At 46.7% G+C, this 19,586-nt stretch overlaps 1 pseudogene; it reads left to right on the top strand.

Moving 5' to 3' along the window:
- Positions 1 to 18,776: 18,776 nt before the first annotated feature.
- LOC105067044 (PAX3- and PAX7-binding protein 1 pseudogene) lies at positions 18,777 to 19,329 on the top strand (annotated as a pseudogene).
- Positions 19,330 to 19,586: the final 257 nt, after the last annotated feature.

The raw sequence follows: 19,586 nt of genomic DNA, 5'->3' as shown, positions 1-19,586 counted from the left end.
ACCTAACGAGAGGGGCAGAGGATTCTTCAATCGGAATGAAGTATTTCTACTACCATCCAAGGTCAGATTGGCTCGTGTGGTTGTTAACATTGGGCTTGATGTCAACCACATCCCACGTGTGTACTTTATGCCTTTACAATCCTAGAGACACACCGTCAGCATGAACTTTGATTTTTAAAGTGATCATTTCTTGTCTTGCTAATAATAATAATAATAATAATAATAATAATAATAATAATAATAATAATAATAAACAAACAAGTATTCTTTACTATTTCCAGGCACTTTAAACATCATGCTTTACTTACAGGTATCAACTCACTGAATCTGCACAATAACCTTCTGCGCTGGCGACTACTATCTCCCCTAGCATGCAGATGAGGACACAGAGGTCGGGATGGTAAAGGTGTCCAAGGTCACACAAGCAGTAAGGAGCAAGGTCAAGTTCAAACCGAGGGAGTTTGTCTGCGGAGCCCACAACCCTCAGACACTATGTATTAAGAACTCAAGGTGTGTCTTGCTTCTGGCCTTCAGGGCTTGGAGCAGTGGAGGAGAGACCGCAGTCTCACAAATCATGTGAGGACAGACCTACTGGGCAAGAATCCTGCAGCCGCCCACGCGGAGGCTCACAGTCCCTGCTAGTGGAGAACCAAGGTGGATTCCAAGCCCACTGCCTCCATCCGCTGGGGGGACAGGAAGTTGGAACTCTCCGTCTCTTTTTTATTTATTTATTTTTGTTTTGGAGGGTAATTAGGTTTATTTATTAACTTACTTATTTTAATGGAGGGACTGGGGATTGAACCCAGGACCCTTGCATGCCAAGCACGCGCTCCACCACTGAGCCCTACCCTCTTTCCGCTCTCTCTTTTGAAGACAGGCAGAAAAGAGAAAAGATAGAGGGGCACAGCAAACCAGGGTATTGCTCCTTCCTCACCCCACGCAGAGAGTCCGTGGAGGACGCCTGGGGCAGACGAAGGACCAGAAGGGGCGGCAGGGCAGGGCTGTGTTCTCTGCAGGACCAGCAGCTTATAACACAACAGCATCACCTGACGTCGAGTGCTGGCCAATCACAGCAGCCGCTCTTTCCTCCCTGGGGAGGCACACGTCAGGGACGGAGAGGAGCCTGGGAAGTGGGAAGTGGCGTGGAGTCTTCCCTTCCAAGAGGCTGATGCTGCAGTGTGAGTAGAGGAAAGGCAGCCGACCTGAGCTCCTCCCGGCCCCCGGAACAAACCAAGGATGAGAAGGTGAGGCGGCCTGCTTGTCAGCTCCCTCCCGCCTAGCCTGGACTGCTTTCTAGGCTGACGGGGCTCTCCTCGGTCTGCAGAGGAAGCCTCAGCATTAGGAATATCCACCAGGAATCCTTGCATCAGGCTGTTGGCTGCAGCACCAGTGCAGAGCCCAGGAGACCGTTCCCCACCCAGGGCTGGGCAGCGGCCCCAGTTTTAAGACCTTCTCAACACGAAGCCCCTCGAGTGGTCCAGGAACCAAGGAGGCTGGTTTCCCGACTGATCCTCTCAACGCTTTTCAGTATCTTCTTGTTCTGAAGCTGTGGTCTCCCGAGAGCTCTCCAGTGCGTGCCTGTTTCTGTTGTCTTAATAAACAACAATTTACAGTTCATTTGGGATCTCCTCCAAATTAGGTATTCCTGTGATTATTTCTGGAATTGGTCACCCTTGAAATAATTATGGACAAAGTAGCCAGTGGTAAGAAAGCATGTTTCCTATTTATAATTTAAATAGCTCATGTGTCTTCCCCTAATTACCACCAGAGCATTCAGTTCCTGGACTCCAGGAGCTAGCTGGTTCATAGGGTTAAATAACAAATTTCTTAATCCTTTATTGGCTTTCCTTTTTCCTTCCTTTTTTTTTTTTAAATTTTGAAAGAGCATAAAATGAATTCACTAATTAGTTTTCTCTTCCTGACTTGTGTTAGCATATTGCTTTAATCTGTCTCTAATGAGACGAACCAAATTTGTCAAGCCCACACAGCTTCTAAAGACCCCTTAGTCAACAAACCTTGGAGACAATACGCACCCTAAGTGGAGCTTAGCCAGCTGGTAATCTTAGCCAGGTAGGTGGCCTCTGTCATCCTACGTGTACAAGGACAAGATGGGGCTATAATTTCTCTAGATTTCTCCACTCACAGGTTCTAAGAACAGAATCTCCCAAACTTGCCTGAAACACTCATTTACAAAATGACCCAGGCATTCCAAAGTAGAATCAGGGAGGAGATCTAACTCCTGTGTATTGCATTTAACAAGCACCGCCAAGAATTTGGTGCCACCACTATGGAAAACAGTATGGAGATTCCTTAAAAAACTAAAAACAGATTTACTATATAATCTAGCAATTCCACTTCTGGGTACATATCCAGAAAAGACAAAATTCTAATTCAAAAATATACATGCAGCCCAATGTTCATAGCAGCACTATATACAGTAGCCAAGACATGGAAGCAACCTGAGTGTCCATCAACACATAACTGGATAAAGAAGATGTGGTATATTTATACACAACAAATACTACTCAGTCATAAAAAAGGATGAATTAGTGACACTTGCAACAACATGGATGGACCTAGAGATTATTATACTAAGTGAAGTCAGACACAGAAAGACAAATATCATATGATATCATTTTTATGTGGAATTTGAAAAGTGATGCAAATGAACTTATTTACAAAACAGAGACAGACTCACAGACGTAGAAAACAAACTTACGGTTACCAAAGGGGAAAGGAGGGAGGAGGGCTAAATTAGGAGTTGGGGATTAGCAGATATAAGGTACTATATATAAAATAAACAACAGAGTCCTACTGTATAGCATGGGGAACTATATTCAATATATTCTAATAACTTATAAAGAAAAAGAATATGAAAAAGAATATACATATGCATAACTTAATCACTATTCTGTATGCTGGAAACTAACACAACATTGTAAATCAACTATACTTCAATGAAAAAGAGATTTAAAAAAAAACCCAAAAAACAAGCACCACCAAGTGGTTCTTATCATCAAGGAAATTTTGGAAACCCTGGTCTGGGAGGATGATTCTAGGCTGGGTGATTTTTTTTTGGCATTAGTGTTTAAGAACTACTTGCCCTAGAGGAAAGTGACAATAAACACAAACTTATAGACAAGACCAGACCAAGCCTACTGCAATCAGATTGTGCACCAGCACACACGGGCTTTTTCTTACTTGGAAGCATAAAATTTGAGGTATTTACAGCTGGAAGATTGTCTGCTACATCATTCAGTCTGTTCTCAGTAATGCAGAAACTCTTTTCAAAGAAAAAAATCCTCACTGTTTTTCTTTCCCTAAGGTTTGCCACCTCCAGTCAAGAAAATCTGAGCTCCTTCAATGATTCCTAAACCACCAGATCATCTGAAGTCGTTTACATAAAATGCAGGTTCTGGGACCTCACCGCATACCCACTAAATCATAATGTTCATGGATAGGGCTTGGGAATCTGATTGGGACCCAGAGGAATGAGGTAATCAGTCAAATTCAACACTCACTGATCTATTCCACTTTTGTTCAAGAGTTGAGTGAACTTAGCAACAGAGCCTAAGGGAGTCAACAAATCAGATTTACGGGAGGCCTTCAGAGTGTCTGCAAAGCTAAGTCGGCTTTGTGTGAATCACACACAAATTCTTTTGTCTCTCAGGAAGTCTGATGGGGTGGTCCCATCACTCTGTGTACTAGGAGAAGTTGGGAGGTTAGAGAAATGTACTTAGCAAGGACTCCAATTATTTATGAACACTGTCATCCATTGCCTCTCCCCACCATTAATTAATAATCAGCTCTTAATCAATGGAATGTAATCTTTGAACAGGCAAAAGAGAAGGCTTAGGGTTGGAGAAAAATTATCATGGCATTGTAGGTGAGAGAATACAGAGTCCTTGTGTGGCTGGCTTACTGTGGACTGATAATGAAGTTTTTAGGACAAGTCAACATGACGATGGAGAGTGTGGGCATCTTATAAACCACTAGATTCTAGCTTTACCATTATTATTATTATTATTATTTTTAAATTGGGGTAGCTACCAAATGATCCAAAATGGTCCCAATGATCCTCATCTCCTAGGACCTGTCCTTCCTTCCCACACCGAATAGAGATACTCTGTGTAACCAGGGGGACATTGTAGAAGGATGGGATGTGATTTCTAAGCCTGGAGCTTAGAGAAAGGCATTGTGGCTTCTTCTTTGCTGTCTTGTGGATCACCGCTCTAGGAAATCCAGCCACAATATTGGGTGGGGGCACGTAAGAAGTCCATGGAGCGGTCCATGTGGTGAAGAACTGAGGGCTCCCACCCACAGCCAGCACCACTGCACCAGGGATGTGGGTGGACCACTTTGGAAGAGGGTCTTCCGGCCTCAGTCCAGCCATGAGGTGATGCAGCCCCAGCTGACATCTGACAGCAGCCTCCTAAGGGCTCTTCTGCCACAAACCCCTGCTCACCTGGGAGATAACAAATGCTTTTGCTTTAGGTCCAAGTCTGGGGGTAGCTTGTTACGCAGCAGTGGGTGATCAGCACAAATAAGAGAGTGGCTATCCCACAGATACAAGGTCGTCGTCTGAGATAATCATGACCCCTCAGTGTGCGAGAGGGAGGGGAAGCACTGCAGATGAGATTTACAGGCTGAGAGAGTCAAGGCCAGTGAGGTGCTACCAGCAACGAGGAGACAGTCCTTGCACTGCACTTCATAGCGTCTTTCGGATGATTGTAAATAGTGCGTGAAATACCATCTTGGAAGGAAGAGCACGAGTGAGAGCAAGAGGGAGCGAGAGCCCCTCGCCCTGCGGGGGACAAGTTCAAATTCATTTCTTTCTCTCTCGGGTCTAAGCCACAAAGCTACCCCTTTCGTAGGGACTTTCTCTTCCTGCGAGGTAATGGAACAACTGTGCTGTCTGAACAGAAGGGAAAGACACTTTTTTTTTTTTTTAATCCCAGTGGCAGACAGTCGAGATGTCAAACAGCAAAACACCTTGCTGACCCAGAACGGAGCTCTGACTGTCACAGCCCTGAGCCTGCTTCTCCCAGTGACCAAAACGTCCCTTCCATACTCTTTGCCATTTCTTAGTAACTTTTTGGGGGGAAAGATACTGTTATTGCTGTAACAAGTGACCAGAGACTTAGTGGCTTAAAACAACATGGATGTCTGCTCTCACAGTCCCGTGGTCCAGAAGTCCCCTCGGCCCCACTGGGCTAAAGCCACGGTGAAGGCAGAGCTGGTTCCTTCTGGGGGCCCCAGGGTGGGATTTGTTTCCTTGCCTTTTTCAGCTTCTCAAGGCACCCTTTGCTCCTGGCCCCCTCCTCCACCCTCCAAGCCAGCAATGTTGCATCTCTCTTCCCTTCTTGCCTTTGCATCTCTCTCACCATAGCTGGTAAAGATTCTCCACTTTTAAGGACCCAAGGCATTTCCTTGGGCCCACCTGGATAGTCCAGGCTCCTCTCCCGTCTCAAGACCCTTCACTTAATCACAACTTCAAAGTTCTTTGGCCTTGTTGGTACAGGAAAAATGTGGGGCAAGAGGAGGGCCGTGTCCCAGGTCTTGGCTGAGTGCCTTGGACGCGCCCTGCCGAGCGTGGGTCCTTGGCTTCGTGCAGGAAAGAATTCAAGGGCGAGCGGCAGTTGAGAAAAGAGACTTGTTCAGAGAGACTCATACTCCATAGACAGAGTGCAGGCTGCTTCAGAAGGCCAGAGAAAGGCCACGAGGTGTGGGGCTTGGGTGCTCAGTTTAAAGCAGAAGCAGACGCACACACACAGACGGAGTGTGGACGCCACTCAACAGGGAAAGGGCCGCCGGCCGGGTGTCGCTAGTTCTTAGGGGCTCGGTGACTCCCTGTGCTAACACGTGGGAGGGTTATTCCAGCTTCTTTAGGGAGGGGGCCGGGATTCCCAGGAACTGGACCACCACCCACCCTCTGACCTTTCATGGCCAACCTTGAATCTGTCCTGGCCCCTGTGGGAGAGCTGTTTAGCAGATACCGTGTTACAACGAGCGTGTAACGAAGCCCAAGGTCCGCTGGGAGCTGACCCTTCCGCCATCCTGGTGCTAATGGCTGGGTCACTCTTTTAATGATTGTGCTCTGCCCCCTTCCCCCTGTGTCACTGCCAGGCGACATAATCACAGGTTCTTGGGTTAGAACCTGGACCTCTCTGGGGGCTATTACTCTGCCTACCTCAGGTGTTTTTCTTTTAATTGGAAACTTTTAAATGATAGAGTACTTATCAAGCTATCTCGTTTGGGGACCATCTCCTTCCCCCAAAGTTAAATCCACAGTCTTTTCTCAGGCTAATCTTTACTAATGACTCTCCCAGTCTCCGGCTGGGGAGGGGGTCACCCAGGGTAAGAATGACGTGTGAGTGGCGAGGCTGTGTCAAGCCACTGCTTTCCTGGTGCCACGTAACGTGTGAGTTCACGGCATTCCCCTGCACAGAACCCTTCTGTAGCTTCCCATCAGGCTCGTGCCGAACCCCCGGTTCTTACTGTGGCCTTGGAGGCTCTATGTGGCTTGGCTTGGCTTGGCTTGGCTTGGGTTATTTCTCCTTTCTTCCTGTGTGACTCACCCACTTGTTTGTTATGTCCCAGCCTCAGAGGTTCTGTGTGAGCCCCGCCCAGATCCCCCTCTTCCTGGGCCCTTTCTTCCCCTCTGTTCCCCTGGCCAACTCCTGTTCATCCTTCCTGTCTCTCAAATAGCACATCCTCTGAGATGCCTGTCTGATGGCCAGGTCCAAGGCAGCCCTTTTGTCATCATGCTTTGCGAAGGGGAATAAGGGTTTGCAAGTGCAGCGAAGGGCATGGCAAAACCCACACACGTAAGTGTGTAGTCAGTATCTGCCTCCCCTACTGGCAGTCAGTGGGGGAAGGGGCCGTGTCTCCTCTGGTGACTGATGTGTGTAACCCCAGTCCCGGGCACCGGGTTTAGCCGATAGCAATCAACGAGTTACACGCTGTGCACAGGATTGCCAAGTGGGATGCTGTGAGGCCCTAATCAGAAGACAGATATAAAGTGCTTTGAAGGATTAAATACGCAGCAGTATGTGAAGCAATATTAACATTCTCAGATGCTTGAGCATCCTTGCTCCTTGTCTTCTTGTCAGTGTGACTCTTGAGCAGAAAACAAAGAAGCACAGGGCAAAAGAACAGAAAGTGTGATTTCACGTGTTCATCAATCCAGAAGGCCCCGAGGTGTGTGGCTCCAGTTCTCCGAGGGAAGAGCCTCCAGCCAAACTCAGGGTGCTGGCGTGGGACAGCCGTCTCCTCGCCCACCTCCTGGGCTGGAGGCAGGACTCCACCGCCTTTCCCCTGTCATTTCAGGCTCCCACAGGGTCTCTCGCCGTCTGCCACCCGTGCACCCCACAGACTGACTCAGTGGTTTCCTCTTAGAACACAGCCTCAGCTCAACCGGCGTTATAATTAGGAATCGGGGGAGCCCCTTGGACTAGACATGTTTAGACTTTCACTCTTTTGGAAATAACTGAAGAGGAAGGGATCTGGCATGAGTTCCGATTTGCCCTAGATAGAGCCAGGGGCACGGATGGAGGATGGGCAATAGAGCCTCGTGCAGGGAGAGCTGTGAGGGCGGGTCCCAGTGCAGGGATGCCTGCTAAACATAAGAAGATGTCCAGCCAATCAAACTGCCCTTTCTCACTTTCCTTCACAATGGCTGTTTCTTTGGACAGATGGTTTCTACCAGGTAATGTCATGAAATCTATGACTCCATTCATTTACTATCGCCATTTTGTATTATTTTTTTCAGTGAGACTTTCTTCTCTTTTAACCTTTTTATTTTGAAATAGTTTTAGACTTACAAAAGAGTTCCAAAAATAGTACAGAGAGTTTCCATATACTCTTCATCCAACTTCCCCTTGAATGTCTTCTGAAATCATAGGTCTTATACTATCACGGAACTGTCTGTACAACTTTTTGATGATGGCCATTCTGACTGGTGTGAGCTGATACCTTGTGGTTTAGATTTGCATTTCACTAATAATTAGCGATGCTGAGGATTTTTCCATGTGTGTGTTGGCCATCTGTATGTCTTCTTTGGAGAAATGTCTCTTTAGGTCTGTTGTCCATTTTTTGATTGGATTTGCTTGTTTTTTGATGTTAAGTTGTATGAATCGTTTGTATATTTTGGATATTAACCCCTTGTTGGTTGCAGTGTTTGCAAATATTATCTCCCATTCCATAGACTGTATTTTTATTTTGTTGATGGTTTCCTCTGCTGTGCAAAAGCTTTTAAGTTTGATTAGGTCCCATTTATTTATTTTTGCTTCTATTTCTTTTACCTTGGGAAAGTGATCTAAGAAAATGCCTATGATTTTTGCCTGAGAATGTTTTGCCTATGTTAATGGTGATTTTTTTTTTTTTAGCTCTCTCTTTCTTCCTACATTTATTAATTGGAATTCTCCTGTCAGGAGGCATTGCCACTTCTTCCACTGATTTATTTATTCAGTTATTTATTTCCATCAGTATGGACTCATGAATATTTATTTTATTCTTTGAGTTATAATCTAGTGTTAATTTTATTTATTTTATTTTTTTATGTCTGGAGCTGTTCTAACTTTGCCCATTGGGAGACCTTTCAGGTTGACTCTGTTCCTTTTCTATATGTGCGCTTTTTTTTGTTCAGCACTTTCTTATTTTCCAACTCTGCAAGATGCCCCAGGCTCATCTGGTATTTTCTTTGTTTCAGTCCTGGAATCAACCTCTTTACTAAGGAGCCTTAGTTCTGTTGACTGGAAAAAAAGAAAAGCACAGCCTGAAACTTGAGAATTATGTTTCATTTGGGGACAGCACTGAGGACAACATAGCCTGGGATGCAGCCTCTCAAACACCTCTGAGGAACTGTTCCCAAAAAGTAAAGGAGGAGCCAGGATATACAGGCATTTTTACTGAAAAAAAAAAATGTAATTGTACATCAAAAGATTACTGCTACTCACAAAAAAAAGACACCTCAAGTTAATGATTTTAGTGCTCTTCCAGGTATGGGAAGACGCAAGGGTCTGGGGTTATTGAAATCGTCCCGTTGAAATGTATCTTCACTGTCCAGGGCTAGCGTCCTAGTTTTCTCCATCATGAATTCCCCTGGGTGTTGGGGGGGGGTGTTGGTGGGTGGCTGCAGTGGCTGATGGCCTAGTGGCAGGCATAATTTATTGCTTACTGGAACGGCAGGCAACATTCTTTGTTTGCTGAAATGACAGGCAACATGTTTTGTCCACAGTTCATTTTTTTGTTTGTTTTGTTTGGGTTTTGTCTTGCTTTGCTGTTGAGAATGGTATTTAGAAACCAAGTCGTGGGTGATCATTGTGCTCATTGATACTGAGGTGTCACTGCTTCTAGCCGTCCTCCGTGGGTACAGCTGAGGGTGCGTGGACTCACGTATCAGTGCACACACACACCTGTGTTTATGTCTTTGTTTATTTTCAGTACATGTATTAAAAGAAATTCATCAGCCCATATTGATACCTCCAACCCCAATCCAGCACCAGAGAATGTTTTTCTAGACTTTTCCTTTTTCTTACTTGTAAATTCTTTCTCTGGCAGTGAGACACGCAGTTCTCATTATCTGCAATGTGTTTATTTGTTCCACACTAGAGCACAAAGCAAAGTAGTTTCAGAATTCTTAACCCACAGGGAATTTCCTTTACAACCCACAAAGATATTCTTTAGCTTTTCTAAATCTATTTCTTTCTTTGCTTCTTTCTGTCTCTGTGAAGGTTATTTTCAAGTTATAATCTCCAAATGTTGATCATTTATTTCTGCATCTTTTTTTTTTAACATGTCCTGCTTTCCTGTGTGCCTCGCTGTGTCTCAATCTTGCCATATTTAGGGATGCTTCTAATAAATGCGTTCACTTTGTCTCTGGGGTGTGTGGAGTTCTTTGTTCATTCCTGTGGACATTGCTTCTTGGAAATTACTTTGTTGTATTTTTCTAGTCATAACTCATTTCTTCTCCCCCGCCCCGAACCCCCAAACTAAGTTCCTTGTTTCTTATCCAGGCTTCTCCCTGCATGTGTCCTATTTTCTTTTCAAGATGAAGTGTGATGAAAATAAAGGGCTTGTTTCAAAGCCCATAATGATGTTTCTAAGAGGCTTTGTGCACTCTTATGCCCTTTAAAATTCTGTCTTTAATTCAAATGACCTTGGGAATTTTTAGTACAATATAAATCTAAAGGAATTTGTGCTGATTTAGCATGGGGGAAAAATACGTTTATAATTTCTCCTGCTTTCCCATCTATGGGAAAATGTCATTTTGGGTTATTCATGTAGGAAGAGGGGCTCTCAATAATCAAAAGTCATTCTGGAGGAAATAATAAACTTCAGGAATATCAAAGTATTTTATGTTTCTTGTTTTATTGTAAATTCCAGAGGGTAATGGCATAAACACCCACACCCATGCCTGCATTGTATACGTACATTAATTAGCATGGTAGCCACAATAATAAAACAGGATTAAAAGAAACATCATTGGGAAGTACAGTATGAACTTGACTTGTTAGTATTTAGAAAATAACCAGTGTTCACTAAAAGCCAATATGGCAGTCAATTTTTAAAATTTAAAGTCAAAATGGAAAACCATTTAGGCTGTTTCCAAGTGTGGGAATTGGGACCTTCCCGCGCTGACCTGTGGAAGACCCGCGTTTACTGAGCTCGCCACCTTGCTGTCCCCCCGCCTCCCCCGGTGGGCTGCGTGCTCCTTGTTTTGCCGTCTGGGAGCAGCCTGTCCCCGCGGCTGAGAACTCAGACACTCTTGTAGGGCGCGCTTTCTCCTGAGGCATAAGGGTTTCACGTTTAATTATCAGTCTGTCACTTACCCACCCAGTGACTCTGCTTTGTTTTCGTTGGGGGTTTTGTTCAGCCTAATTATGATCTTTGAGGGGCTCTCTCCACCCGCGGTGTTTGCCTCTGCGGTGCTTATCGATGGACACCTCTGCTGGGGAATTTTCATGCCACCCCGGGGCCCTGTCATGCCTCTCTGGGTTAGTAGTGAGCGCGGAGGCAGGCAAGTTAGAGGAGCCTTGGCGTTTGTGACGCGCAGCTCACCCGCTCCCTCTCCCCCACGTGGGGAACGGGGCAAGCTGTGGCTGACTGCCCACTGCTCTCTCGGGGGCGGTAGCTCGTCTTTGCCTTTCCTCTAGCGGCTGTGAAATATTTATTATCCCTGCAATCTGCATGCCACTCGGTATCCCCTGGAAAGAGACTGTGTATTCCGTTGAGGGACAACGTCAGTGAACGGAAACCTTGAGCTCCTTGGGCGGGCAGGATAGTCATCACACAGGCTCACCTGCTCAGAAGCCCATGAAAAATAAATGATCCCGAAAGTCTTCAGTTGACTGAGGGTGAGACGTGTACTTTAGCACCGGCACGTTCATCTGCCTTATCACACAGAGCCTCTCAAGCCTTCACCAGTCACTTATTAAGTCTCACTTTATTTTTAAAATTTTTTCAAATGGAGGTACTGGGGATCGAACCCAGGACCTTGTGCATGCTAAGCATGTACTCTACCACTGAGCTAGTCCCACCCCGTTAGTCTCACTTTAGAAACAATTTTAACAAACTTCCTTATTTGGGTTCACAATCTGAATCAGGGATGAGATGAGGAATTGAGGGAACACACTCTCTCAGCTTCATCACTGAGAGCCCGTGTGGATCTGACCCTACAAACCCGTCAGACTGGACTTGGGCCTCTGCTCTCCAAGGGGAGGCTTGGGTTAGGTGACTGCTGGGACCCTCCGGATCACACATGCTGTTTTTCTGAATGTTGTGAATGCTCTCAGGGCCTAGCCCAGTGCTGGGCTCAGTGGGCCACTTGGTGAGCACTGGTTAGACCCGCTCGAGAGAGTCACTCAACAGTGATCAAAAGAAGCACTTAGTCTTGCTGAGAAAGCTTTCATCAAGGACGGGTTCTGGGCCAATTCTGGTGAAGTAATAGTACAAATCCGAGAACAAGGCTTTGCTCAGAAATTTCAGGAGAGACAAGTCCAAGCCAGGCAGTCAACAGTAGATCCCCACCCTGGGGCTCTTCAAAGGCAAGTTCCAGGATCCAGCACTGACCGTGAAAAGCTGGGTGGGGGGAGGATGGGTGGGGAGCGGACAGGTGACCGAGGCTGACAGCACCAGTGATGAGGGATAGCGTGGCCTCCAGGGTGATGTCCAGAGGTATCTCTGGGCTGTTTTTCCCAGTGACAGGGAACCCCAACCCCATCACAAAGGACACCGGAGAAGCCAGCTGCCGCCTTGCCTTTTTGACTGGGCTTATGACTGAGCTCAACCCCGGTGTGTCAGAGGGCGCAGCACGGTCTCTGAGAATAGCCGGCTATAGGAAATACACGTTTTCATGAAAAACGGTCTTAGACGTGGAGACGCTCCCGACTTTCTCTTCCGAAGCTGACCTTTCTGTTAGCCGGTGACCACACCGGCGACCACACCAAGAGCCTTTGGAAAATGCCCCCAGAGGGATCCGGGGGGACTTTGGTTCTGCTCCAGTGTCACAGAGCTTCATGGCTTTTCTTTACTTACTTCAAAGACTCAGTCTACTTGGAGACTAAATTATTCACATCCACTGCAGAACCCGTCCCCGCGGCCACTGCCGGGGTGTCTGGGGTCGCGGTGAGTCTTGGCTGTTCTTTGTATCCCCTTTGCCTCTCCTCTCCCACGTGCTCTAGGACCCCCGGTGGCTCAGCAGGTGCACAAGCGCCCTTGTCTGTTAGTTGTGAAGGATCACACCGCTTGCTCAGAGCCTAAAGAAAGCAGTGCAGCCAAGTTTCCTGGAGTTCTGTGGGGACAGTGAACAGACAAAACCGTGCTCGAGGAACATAAGGCAGAGCCTGCCTGGAAGCAGTGAGGCAGGCAACTTGAAGAACAAGTGGTCACTGCTGGCCGGTGTGGTCAGAAAGGCTTACAGGGCAGCGGGCCTCACCTGGTCTTGGGGGGTTGGTGGAGCAGAGGGTGCTCCAGGGAAAGGGACAGACCTTAGGCTGGGGCACCCTTTACCCTCTGAGGGCAGCACACCCCTGGAGCGGCCTGGAGGGAGGGATTCTCCCTGGAAGGAAGCTCAGACGGGTAGGTAGGGACCTCTCGCGCCTGAGTAAAGACTTTGGTTTTAATTTACAGATAATAGAGTCTCAGAGATTATTTTTAGGAGGGATCATGCAGTCATAAGGATGGATACACGTCGGAGCCAGGAGAAGTAGAAGTGAAGACGCGAGGACTGTGAGTGTTTCAGACCAGATTTAACTGGTGACAACGGCAACGGGGTGGAAAGGAAAGTCAGAAATGTCACGGTGAAAGCTTGGATGAGACAGATTCACTGAGCCTGGAGAGAAGAATGAACAGCAAGACCTACACCAGCAAGGCGATGGGTAAAGCTGACACACGGGACTGGACATCAGGAGACCAGTGCTGACAGGTAAGGCTTTTCTCCAGTGACCCTAGGAAGTCAAGCTGACTTCTCTGGGCCACCATTCAATCCTGGATGACAGAAGCAATCACAACAGCTTTTTTTTGAGGGGGGGATGCCCAATTTATTTTATTTTTTTAACATTTTTTATTGAGTTATAGTCATTTTACAATGTTGTGTCAAATCCCAGTGTAGAGGAAAATTGTGCAGTTTTACAGGAACATACACATATTCACTGTCACATGTTTTCTCGCTGTGAGCCACCACAAGATCTTGTATATATTTCCCTGTGCAATCACAGTATCTTGAGGGGGAAATAAGACTTGAGAAGAAAACATGGTGAAAAGTCAGAACGATCATGCAAATCAGTATTGCCATTAAAATCCCTGTGCAACTGGGATCCTCGTGGCTCATTAATTTTGCAAGCCGTGCCCAGATTAAGGGATCTGGGGGAGGTATGGTTCGCTAGCATATGTGCACTCCTGGAGGGAGATCAGAAGACTGCTCGGCTTCGCTGCAGGAAGGGAGTTTCGTATTTTCAGGCAAAACAATAAAAAAGAGCAATCTCTCCCCAAGAGCTTGTCTCCAAAAGACATGCTTCTCATAAAAATCGTAATTGAGGCGGAACCATATGTGGTACAGGAGCGCTAGCCGCGGCTCCCCCGCTGGGGGAGGAAGCTTCCACCGGCCACGACAAGCAGAAACGCCGGACAAAGTCACAGCCTGTGCGACTCCCCGGCCAAGCACTCTGCCGCCGCCACTGGGTGTTCAGGCACCCACATCCACTGTCATTTCCAAGCCCCAAACCGGTGCTGAGGCAACTGGTACCCACCCCGACCCCGTGGCTCTCAATCGGGCAGACCTGTTAGCCTGTGGGGTTCCATCCGCCTTGCGGCTGCGTGGGCTGCGTGGTCCTGCGACCCTTGCCAGCAGGAGATGTGGGACTGGAGGCTGGAGAGGAGGGCGGAGCAGGCGCTCACTGTAGCCCTGGGGATGATCCACCTTTAAATGACAGATAAGTTCAAAACCCATCAAGTGTTGTGCAGATCCCGGGGTGACCAGTGCTGCCATTCTGCTAGCTCAGCATCAGTCCGAGGAGGTGATGAGAGCTTAGCACGTGTCAGTGGTGGGCGCTACGCCGCTCGCTCCGTGGTGAATGTTTCTTATAAATTACTTTGTTTGATCTCCGCCAGCGCCTTCTGCTGCATGTAGGCGCTCTTATAATCCATACCAAACGCTGCATGGATGGGAAAGCTCAGGCTTGGAGAAGGTAAACACCTTGAACAAAGTCACACAACTAATAAGTGACAGTCCCAGCATCACACCAAAGCCAACACCAAGCCCAGAACTTCACTAACTTTGTCAGCTCTCTGCCATCCTGGGCGTAAAACGCTCTGCCCTCCAGTTCCACCCCTGTGCTTGGCACAAGCCAGCACTCAGTAAGTATTTCCGGATCGATCACAAATGAAACGAGGGTGAAAGTGTGGCATCTGCAGCCCAGCATGAGAAGGAAATTAGCTGGACCAGGTCCTCAGAGATCACGGGGGCCCTGGAGCTGCCGTGGTGAGAGGAAACAGGGACTTGGAAGCAACCAAGAACTAAAGAGACGAGAAAGGGGGAGAAGGTGGCAAGAGGTGAATCAGCGCTAAGAAAGTAGAGACGAAGGGCAGAGGGAACTAACAGAAGCGGATGCTAGGTACTAGAAAAGACCGTACGACCTCACTTACGTGTGGGGTCTGAAAAACCAAGCTCGTGGAAACAGAGTGAAATGGAGGTTCCCGGGGCTGGGGGGGGGGGCTTAACTTGCAATTAATTACTAGATAAGTAAGTCCTGGAGAGCCAGCGCGCAGTCTAGTGAGTATGAACAAAGAGACAGCATTATTGTATTGTAGTCCTTAAACTTGCTAAGAGACTAGCTCTTTGTTTGCAGCCTAGTTGATTCACGACGTTGGGCGAGCTGCAGGTGTGCAGCAGAGCGGTTCAGTCCTACATACGTGCGTGTGCACGTTCTTCTTCAGATTCTCTTTCATTATAGGTTGTTAGAAGATGTTGAATGTGGCTCCCTGTGCTCCGCAGCAGGCCTCTGTTGTTTATCTACTTTAGATACAGTAGTGTGCATCTATTAATCCCAAACCCTCTCCCCTTTGGTAACCGTAAGTTTGCTTTCTATGCCTGAGAGTCATTTTCTGCTTTGTGAATAAGTCCATTTGTGTCATTTATTTAGATTCCACATATAAGTGATGTCATGTGATATTTGTCTTTCTCTTTCTGGCTTACTTCTATAAGTATGTGATGATCTCCAGGGCCATCCATGTTGCTGCAAATGGCATTATTTCATTCTTTTTTAGGCTGAGTAGTGTTCCATTGTATAAATAGACCAACTGCAACTTCTTTATCCAGTCATCTGTCGATGGAAATTTCAGTTGCTTCCAGGTCTTGGCTATTGTAAATAGTGCTGCTGTGAACATTGGGGTGCAGGTATCTTTTTGAATTAAGGTTCCCTCTGGATACATGCCCAGGAGTGGGATTGCTGGATCACATGGTAAGTCTACTTTCAGTTTGTTGAGGAATCTCCACACTGTTTTCCACGATGGCTGCAGAGACTAGCTTTTAATTAACTCCACCACAAAAAACGAGATGACGACTCTGGGGCAGAGGTGCCAGTGAAGGCTAACACGCCAACCACATTACAACATATACATGGATCAGATCAACACCTTGTGCATCTTAAACGAATCCAATGTCAGAGGTCAAATATACTCCAAAAAAGAAGGAAAAAGAGAAAAGTGGGCTTCATGTAATCATCTTAAGACAGGTAATGGCTTTCTTACATACTCATTTTGAAGGATAGAAAAGGGTCGGTGTAGGTGGTTTGGAATTAGATGTACGCGCTGCAAATCAGAGTCCCACAGCTCTCCCTGAGCAGGCCTCTGGGCACACAGGCTGTCTTTTCAGTTTCATCAGCCCGTGCGTTGATGTCTTTGGCCTTTCCTGGGGAAAGGAAGTGGCGCTGTGCCGGGGAGGCGCCTGCTTCCTGCAGGCGTCCCTCCTGCGTTAAATGTCTCCCGCGGGTGCGCCGGCCGTTGGTTCTCAGAGGGCTTCTCAGCCGCTCGCCTTTATTTTATTTATCCCAAAGCTCCCCGGGGGCAGGCTTTGGTCTCCTTCCTCTAACTTATTCCTTCCAGCCACTGTCTCTCACTTTTGGCCCATTACGGAATAACATTCGATATTTTACTGCCCTAGAGCGAGCTCACTACTTTTGTTTCAAACTGTAGAAATTCTTAGAAAAAGACAATAAATAAAAAGCGTTACCTACATCTGCGGAACAATTCTCCGTCCTTTCCCACTGAGGCCTTGTAGTGAAACCCAAAGGGACACACAGGATCCTTGAGACCCAGAGAATATTTCACAGGCAGTTTAATTTTCAGTAAGAGATGTTCCCCACATTTCAGGGGAAAACAAGCCATATTTCACTCAAAAGTCGGAAGGGAAAGGAGGAGACTGGAAATGCAAATGGGGAGAGCAGGAGCAGGGGCTCCTGGGGTTTCAGCCTTTATTCAGCGGTGCGTGTACAGGCGAAGGCTACCACTGTGCAAGCCTTTTCCATGCACATCTACCTCCCCACTCCCAGATCTTCACCCACGTCAGAGTCCCCGGGGGTCTCCTTTTGTCCTTCCCTGCCTCAACTCTGCCGGCTCCAACCCAGAGGCGGGTGGTGACTCAGCGACCTTGTCCTGCAGAGGAAGAGCATGGGAATCTTGGCCAGAGAGGGAGTCGTCAAATCAGCTGTGATCCTCCTGGGTTTGTGTTTCCTGTCCACGGGCTTACAGACCCAGCATCCTGACGGTAGAGAGGAGGGAGCAGGTGGAATAAAGTGTGTTCCCAAGAATAAACTGCTGCACTAGGAAAGGAATTCCTGAGACACCATCCCTTTAGAAGCTTGGGATTGTCTTTGAGCTGATCGCTAAATCATTTCCCCTTCTTTTTGGGCTAGAACATATTTCCGTGTCTCTCCTGCAGTTGTGTGTGTCAAATCACAGGTTTCTGTCAGGTAGGTGTGAGCGCAGGTCAGGAGCAGCACTCCCCAGGCCCCGTCCTCCGTGCTCGCCTGCCTCCGGGCCTGATTCGAAGAGCAGCATCCGTGTTCACAGCTTCAGTTGAACACGGCTGCTTCCCACATGGAAGAGCCTTGGGTTTCCTTCTAGAGAAGGAAAGCTGCCTCAGGGCCAGAACACGCACACGAGTTTCACACGAGCGTGGAATAAATCTAAAAACAAGGAATAGCGCAGCAAAGGGATTTGTTACAGCAACAAATGGAGTTGAGAGAGAGCTCTGTCCCTCAGAAACCATCCTTCCATGGAAATACTGGATTCAGATTAGAAGGAAAAAGTAACACGTTCTGGGGCAGGCCAGATTTCAGAAGGGAAAAAAAAAACATTAGTTTATTCCATAGCAAAAAGTTATTGAGTAGGCAATTATTTATTTTGGAAGCTTGCAAGCAAAGGTGATGTTCTTTTAGAAAAACAGACATAACCCTGTCCTCCTGGGGCTGACAGTCCTGTCGGGAGGCAGACTTACGATAGATAGATTGTTAGTGTGATTTTAATACACTAGAATTATTTAGTGGGGGATGTGCTCTGAGCCAATGAGCAGGGCGGCCCATTCAACCTTTGGATCTCAGAAAGGACTCTCTGGCTGCACAGCTTAAAGTTATTATATATATAAGTTATGTTCTGCCTTAGCATCTGGCTGAGGCAGTAGCCTGTGCAAAGGTCCTGACTCAGAAGAGATCTTTGCTGGACCTGAAAGACTGGTATCACTACAGCATAGTGAGCCAGGGCAGGTGGGGTGTGGACCAGATCACGCAGGGTCTCTTAGACCTTGGTAAGGATTCCGTAGGATATCCTGTTTGTGAATGTAAACCACTGTAAGTTTGGAACAGGAAGAGATACACAAATAAGACTTTGTCGGCTCTGTGTAGAATGGAATAGAATGGATCAGAAATGGATATCCATTGGGAGCCTACAGTTTTAGCTCAGGTGAAAGGTTAGGGCTGCCCCCAACAGGAGCTGGTGGTGAAGATGGCGATAAACTGACCGAGTTCAGACCCACACGGGTGGATCTGGAAGTGACAAGACCTGGTGATGGTGTGAAGGTGAGTGATGGTAAGAATACAAAGGTGAGCCCCAGGTCTTGGGTTTGAGCTTCTGTTTGTAGAGACGATGAAGACGAGAGGACGACCATGTGAGTAAACTGGTGTGAATTCTAGCCCAGGTAATTCACCCTCCTTAGATGAACACAAAACCTGGAATGCGGTTGACTAGCAATTCTATTTGAAAGATAGAACCAAATGGAAAATATGTGGGAGCTACTGAGAATGAGAACTTTAGATGATGATGTATTCATGCCCTCGTATTAAAAAATGTCTTAGAAAACAAAAATCTGGGGCCCTCTTTGTTTTGTCAAAGATAGTTTAGGTCTTTAGTAAAGCTAAGGAAATAATGGTATTTTCTCTAACAAATCTTTAGGAGTTACCGGTGGACGTTTGCATTCCCACGGCTTCTCAGAATTCAGAATATGGGAAAGACAGCATCAAAAAAGGCTAAAATGCAAAATCAATTGTCTCTCCAAACAGTGGTTCATGACTCTAAAAGGAGAAAGAACTATTTCTCAGCTAGAAAACTTCTTTTGATACCTTGTACCCTTGGCAGATGCAATTTTCAGAAATGGTGTTGTGTGCTCTAACGTGGAAGAAAGAAACACAAGGGAAAACATAAAGCACATGGTAACGCTCCTCGCAAGTTTTCACGCTTCGGGCCATGCTGCCTGCTGTAAGTGTCCACAACATGGAAGAATTTAAGCCTTTGAAGGAGAATAGATCTATCAGACTGAAAAGCCTGTTATTTGCTTGAATACCATTCTCAAGCTATACATTTTGTACTTCACAGAGTTTCTTAACCTGTTACATACTGATTCTTGTTTTCATATAAAGAGCATTATTAGATTCGAAAAACCTAGGAGTTTAAAGGGGACTCCCAATCATTTTGCCCTACGAATAAATGAGTTTAATCAGCAATTTTTGTTCCTAGGTGCCACTGAGATCTGCTTGAGAGTGAGCAGAGGAAATATGATGGAAGATGTTGGTAACAGACTCACTGGGTAGTCAGAG

This window comes from Camelus bactrianus, chromosome 7, assembly GCF_048773025.1.
Source record: "Camelus bactrianus isolate YW-2024 breed Bactrian camel chromosome 7, ASM4877302v1, whole genome shotgun sequence".
NCBI classification, from domain to species: Eukaryota; Metazoa; Chordata; class Mammalia; order Artiodactyla; family Camelidae; genus Camelus; species Camelus bactrianus.
This window is presented reverse-complemented; position numbering and strand designations above follow the sequence as displayed.